Source organism: Pimephales promelas, chromosome 2 (genome assembly GCF_988280905.1).
Source record: "Pimephales promelas chromosome 2, fPimPro1.hap1.1, whole genome shotgun sequence".
Lineage (NCBI taxonomy): Eukaryota > Metazoa > Chordata > Actinopteri > Cypriniformes > Leuciscidae > Pimephales > Pimephales promelas.
The window spans coordinates 26,660,635-26,667,822 of record NC_142770.1 but is presented as its reverse complement, the minus strand read 5'-3'; the positions used below and the strand labels follow the sequence as shown (position 1 = coordinate 26,667,822).

Here is a 7,188-nt window from a genome sequence, read left to right as displayed (position 1 = left end):
ATTGAAATGAAATTGAAGTGAAAGTTAAATTGAAAGTTAGTGATTGTGTAGGGTGTAGCCTATTTCAAACACAGTCTGACTACCTGGGAAATGTCAGTCTAACATAAAAAATGAATGGATCAGTGATATTAAAATTAAGTTTGATGGTCATGCAAATTAAGCTAGGAGTTTTCCAGGATAAATAATAAAAAGGAGAGCACCGGAAGATGACCTTGAACATTTATTTTTTACTTTTGTTTTTGCAAAAGCAGTATCATTTATTTTAACACTCATCAAATCACACATAGAAAAGTACAACAACAACAAAAAGAAATTCCCTCCAAAAGCCAGTTTCTCGCAGTCATCTCTACATCTGCCTCAGTGGAATTTTGTTGGGTAGGATTTCTTAACACAGCACCTACACGAAACAAAATAAAAAATAAATAAAGCAAATTTATACTTTTACTAATTTAGTCTGATGTTCTGAGTAAGAAGTGCAGTAGCATACATTACATATAAAATATCGTACCATTGTTAGTCCTCTGAAGGATCCCTGGAAAAGGCTGCAAAGCACACAGGCTGTCATTATTATCCGGCGGCGTCACTAGAAAATAGACGCTTTCAGCAGTGACAACATAAACAAACGGTACTGCGCATGTGTATTAATCTGGCCCAAACTTAACTTCCGGCAGACTTGCGGAGACAATCCAGAACAAGTAAATGACCTAGTAGCTGGTATTTCTTTCCAGTCAAAGAAAATAAATGTTACCTGGCCAAACTGAAATGTGACACTACCAGACCCGTTGAACAAAAATTGGAGACAAGATGTTTTTCTACCGACGAGTCTGAGTTACCGCAGTGTTAAAAAAAACTGTGGCGAGCGCGACGGCGGGGTTTGATCAGGTTAACATAGCTCCTTATTAGCTAGGCTACTTACATTGCTAACCTTTTTTTAAGGTGGGTCTCCACATTGACAGCATGTTGGATGGATCTGTGCAGCGCTGTTTATGATACTAACCATTCAATACACAGACTGGTCCGCTGTCAATGTGTTTGCGAGAGAGAGAGAGAGAGAGAGAAAGAGTGAGAGCGTGCGAATATGCGCTGCACGCAACTCTGTAAGTTAGTCAATTACAACTTTTCCCATCTTAAATTGTTAAAAACACGGAAATCAATATGTGGCGGTCAGCGCTGATAATGTGGTGGGCTGCCACTAATAAATGTATGGGAAACACTGTACCGGTTATCACTCAGATAAACATAGGCTATTTTTAATTCCGCCGTCTCCCTCATAGGAAATCTTGACATTTTTATTTTTAAAAATTGCGTTTGCTCCCAAGGTCAGGTTGCACCCCACAGCTCACCAACCTGCTCATCGCCTTAACTTTCACTGCATTCAATGCCATATTATCCAGTAAACACTAATAAACGACCAGAACGGAAGTTAACTTTGGGCCAGCTCATCACCATGGCAACGCGTCTGATGAAAGCGTCTAGAGAAAAAACAAATTATTGGAGTGAACAGTAAGTCAAGTTTATCACAATTATATAAACTAATGTCAGTGAGCTGAGTAATTGCCACACATTTCTATCAGCAGCAACTCATCTTAACCCATGTCAAAATAACAGAGCTAACCCAGTGTCACTCCACATCAGTGGTTCTCAAACTTTTTCTGTCATTCCCCACTTTGCATAGAACTGTGCTGTGCTCTATATGTGTTTGTGTGTGTGTTTGCGAGTGTGTGTCAGTGTGTTCTTTGTCTGCGTCTTAAATAGCTTACAGTCAGGAAAGCCTTCAGTCTATGGAAGCACATGGGTAGCAATATTCAATTTTAATGAAAATTAATTTCATGAAAATGCAATCGCAAGTGTCTTGACTGTGAGTGTAAACGCAATTAAGAAAAGTAACATTTGAATGATCATTAAATTTGCCACAGTTTTTGCTTGAACATGTTACACATATCTAATCATTTCTGTAATGCATTTTCATTTTAATTTTGACACTTATAAAGCATTTCAATATGCATATTAAAACTAGTGTATGAAATGGCAAATGTAAATTATGTAATTTCATTTTCATTTTGCAACAAACGTTGCTAGAATGTAAAATATAAATTTAAATACACAATGCAATGCCATTTTACATATTGCATTGTCATTTTGCATATTACATTTCAAATTGAATATTGCTACCCACACTCTAAAAAGAGATGTGTTAAAAAACAACACACATCATGTGTTGATGGTATTTTGACACAAGTTGTGTAGTTTTTAACACACAATGTGTGTTAAAATGTAACTGGATAGAATTTTAATGGGTGGAGGGAAGTTTGTGTTTAAGAACATAATTAGAGGTAGTATATTTTCTATGGTATCCCATAACAAGCTCTAAAATAAATTTAACAATACATTACAATAAATAAATAAAATCTTAATTAATAAAAAAACTTCAGATTAATGAGTGTTTTTGGCAGCCAATCACATCATGCCTCGGTTTCAATGTTTTTTCAAATGCTGATTTCACTTGTTATTGATAACTAATTTATTATAACAAACAATTTATTTCTGTCAGACGTCTACAAAAACACTTATTGAGAATTACCAGGTTTTGTGTTGACGATTCATTGAATGTTTGTTTTGATGTCACCAGAATCGTGATTAGTGGCAGCTTTATTTGGTCTCTTGACCCTTCACTCTTTATCATTCGTTTCTCTGTTTGCTGTTTCTGTGTATTTATAGTGCACATCTGAAACAGTTGACATTATCTTGAGGAAAGAGATCATTAAATGATCAGTTTTCAACATGATGTTTTTTAACATAGCAAGAGAAGTTTAATGTTTAAGAGATGACGTATATTTGATCACTTATATTTGATTACAGATACTCAGTTTTTACATGATATTATCGTGTATGCTACCTCATGCTATAATTCTTAAAAAATATATGTTTAGAGAACGTTTAAAGCTGCAGCAGAAACTAGTCAAAAACAGACATCAAGAATCAGCCTATGACTCTCAACAATGGTGGCAAAGCTTCATGTCTCTAGTATAAAGCTCATCCATAAGTACCAGCATGCATTGCGGCCTGAAATTTTTCGTTTGTCACCATTATTGAGATCCATACGCTGATTCTTGATATCTGTGTTTGACTGGTTTCTGCCGTAGCTTTAAACTTTTTTTTGTCATTCTGCACTTTTTGATTGCTGGATGTAGTTTCACAAAACTTTCAGAACTAACAATAAATCATTAAAATAAAGCACTCCATCCATATACTCAAAAACTTGATCATAACTGGCTGATTATGACATCATCAAGAACCATCTGATCATATTTTCTATCACCATAACAGATGCATTTTATTAAAATACAGTTACAGCAGCCAGAGAAACACTAAAACAAGAGTAAAGGGTCAAGAGCCCAAATAAAGGAGCCATTAATCACGATTCTGGTGACTTGAAATAAAACTGAAATGAAACATCAAACCTCTGTTAATTCTCAATAAGATCTTGTCTATGTAGATTAATGATGTTTAAAACATCCAAATGTTCAAACAAACTCTATTAAACATCACTGGACTACATAAACACAAGTTACCAATACGTGTCAGTGTTCATCCAAACACTTTTGTAAGCACACGGGAAGTAACTCTGGCAAATACTCTCCGACTACAGTCACATGTGATGCATATCTGACACAAGTTGTGTTACTATAACACATTAGTGTGTAAAAGGTTTCAACAACACACTGCTGCTGTCTAACACATTAGTTGTGTTAAACATAACACAAAATGTGTAATCCTTATAAACACAGAGATGTGTAAAGAAACAACACAGGTTGTGTGTTAAATTTGACACAACATGTGTTGTCCCTGAGCACACACACTAAATGTGTTAAAATCTACAAAACGGGTTAAAATCTACACAACATGTGTTAAAATCTACACAACATGTGTTAAAATCTACACAAAATGTGTTGTCCCTGAGCACACACACTACATGTGTTAAAATCTACACAGCATGTGTTAAAATCTACACAAAATGTGTTGTCCCTGAGCACACACACTTTATGTGTTAAAATCTACACAGCATGTGTCATTTTTAACATCTCTTTTTACAGGTTGTGTTATTTACAAAATCATTTTATAAGAGTGCACCAGTGTAAATAAAACTTATAAACACAATATTTTGTCAGTTGCTACATTTTAATCTAATTCAAAGTGCAAACTTAGTGAAATCACACTCCCTGTGTTAAGAACAATAACACACTGGTTGAGTTAAAAGTAACACAAAATGTGTTGTCCTTAACTAGACACACAGGTGTGTTAAGATATAACACAGGTTGTGTTGTTTTTAACACATCCATTTTAAGAGTGCATGTGCTTCCATATCAGTCCTCCAGTCCTCCTTGAATATTAACTGCGGCCTCTTGGAAAGACAGAAAACCTTGGCTAACTTATCACACTACCAATATAAACTCCAAAATCATATCTGGAACACCAAACTATGGTATGCGCTGTGGACCTGTGCAGTACACTGTGTCTACTTGAGTTTAGGGACCTGATGCAGTTTACTACAGAGGGGACACTTACCTTTACTATACGATGATGTGGGATGGGCTGGAGGAGATTTGTCGTGCGTTTTCTTCTTCTTTGCCTGTGTTGTTTGTGGTGCATTTACTGTAGGGTGTCTGATGAAGGGCACGATTTAGGGTGTCTGATGCAGGGGATGGTGGTGGTGATGGTGATCTAAGTTGCAATGGTCTGTAAATGAAACGTTTTTACAAAGATTAGTTATCATATTGATCACATCGAACAGAGAGAAATATGACATGGGTGACATACTCTGTGTGATACAAAGAGGATGATCAAAAAGTCAAAAAACATATGAAGCTCACTGAAATTGGAAAACATTTTAAATATACAAAATAAATGAACAAAACAACCAAAAAACAATAAAAGCAATGTCCCGGTTAACAGAAAATGCACTTGAATAAATAGCCAAAATACAAATAAAATGGTTGTAAACAAAACCCGACCATACCCTAAATTATTTGTTATTAAAACATTAACACACAAACCACTGTTAATTTAACATAAAGCAAGCAGCTACTGCGTGCATTGTCTGGCATGACTGAATGCGCTCCCTTAATAATTCCAAAAAAGCTGACAGTTCATCATGATCTCACACATCTCTGTTATTACCAATGAAGCTAACTGCACAATGAATCTCATATAATATCTAGGCTACACTTTGTTTGTTATAATTAGAGGATTTGCCAGCATACAGAATTCAGCACTGAATAAAAAAAGTCTGTTTTGAGCAGTGAGGGAAGTATATCTTAAATGCTTCTGATTGGCGTTCAAGAAATCAACATGTGATTGGCTACATTGCTCAATAATGCAAACATGTTATAAATAGAAACTCTAGCCTGTAAATCGTTACTACTTTGTTTTAGTTGTTCTTGCAGATGACTAAAAATCTATTAGTTTTTATATGTTTTATAAATAAATATTTCTAGTTTGCGGGAGTACCGCAAATCGGTTTATTCTCCCGCAACCCGCACACACAGAGTGAGTGCATTACCGCTTGCACTCGGCCATCGAATCTAGTGCAGCGCCGCACTCTATTGCGTTGGGAGTGCACGTCTCTAGATCTAAGGCCCGACCCGAGGATAGTGTCAGCCCAGGTCGGGTCAAGTCCTTGCTCGGGCAGAGAATCTAAGCTCTAGTTCATGCTAAGGAACCGAGAGTTTGTCATCCAGTCTCTTTGGTATAGAGAGACAGAGAGAGACGACGAGGAAAATAAACAAGCATGCAAATGTAAATTATCGTGTCCAGAAAAAATTGAGTTTGCCATGCCTCTATCATATTTGCTGAGTGACAAAAAATACCTTTTATTGACAGTGATAGACAGTTGACAAATATCTATACCAACATAAACATAAAATTTGCAACGTTACAGCACTCAGCATTAACCTGATGTTGACAATGGAGTTCTCCTGTAGCCTTATTTAGGTCAAAGATAAATATTTCCACTACATTACTGCCCTGGCCTACCTGTAAACCATTCCTTTGCTACTAGTCCACTCGCTCCACTATAAGGTATAGGCTTTCCTGATGCAAAATTAATAGTACAGACAGTAAAGGCAGAGACAGGTAAAGGTCACATTTTTTAGGATCTTAGGATGCCAATAATCAAGACAAGCAAACAGGGGAAAGTTATTACATACGTGTGTATCAATATTTGAAGACCCTAGAGATGTCCCCTACTCGTCTCAATCCAGATGGATGTGGTGCTGGTCCACTGGGAAGACCATACTGTAGTTCCAGCCGTCGTGTGTGCTGACGCGGCAAGTACACTGCAGCCGTAATGCCGGACAGAAGGGGAGTCACACCAACATATGGAAAGAAGTGTAAATGGATGGAGAAGCATAGTTTACTATAAAGCTACGTCTTAGTTTGTGCTAATCTTGGCGAAAGCCGAGTACAAATCTGCATGAAGTTTTAACATCTACTCTCGTGTAATGGAAATCATGTGCAAAATAACTTTTAACTAGATTAGTTAAAGATAGTGTTTCAGTTGTCTTTGAGGTCAATTAAAACACATACTTACTGTACAAAGGCAAAGACGCTGTGCAAAATGGGCCTGGGCTCTGAAAAGAGCCTTTGGGGTGTATGTAGCTCCTGTTGAGAAAAAGACGAAACATGAAAAGGAGTCAAATATATTGCAAATGCCTTTGTGAATTAATGTGCACTCAATTTATCTTTATTGACTAAAACAGTATGTTAAGAAAATGGCAATTCAGAACTGTAGGATGACTTCTAGATCAATCACTCACTGAAAAAAACAGAAAAGACCATTCTATTTTGTTTAACAAAGGTTAAGGCTCTATTTTTATGAATAGCTGTGTGTCTTCACTTACTATCACTTTACTATAACCACACTCTTAAAATGGATGTGTTAAAAACAACACAACCTGTGTTATATCTTAACACATCTGTGTGTTTAGTTAAGGACAACACATTTTGTGTTACTTTTAACTCAACCAGTGTGTTATTGTTCTTAACACGGAGTGTGATTTCACTAAGTTTGCACTTTGAATTAGATTAAAATGTAGCAACTGACAAAATATTGTGTGTAAATAAGTTTTATTTACACTGGTGCACTCTTATAAAATGATTTTGTAAATAACACAACCTGTAAAAAGAGAT

The 7,188-nt window shown here is 36.1% G+C and overlaps 1 long non-coding RNA gene across 1 annotated transcript; it reads right to left on the bottom strand.

Moving 5' to 3' along the window:
• Nucleotides 1-324: 324 nt before the first annotated feature.
• On the bottom strand, nt 325-6,913 carry LOC148995885 (uncharacterized). Its single transcript, XR_016145976.1, has 5 exons — nt 6,590-6,913; nt 6,207-6,335; nt 4,567-4,737; nt 509-583; nt 325-397 (listed from the first exon to the last, which is right to left on the bottom strand). It is a non-coding gene; the product is annotated as an uncharacterized LOC148995885 (long non-coding RNA).
• Nucleotides 6,914-7,188: the final 275 nt, after the last annotated feature.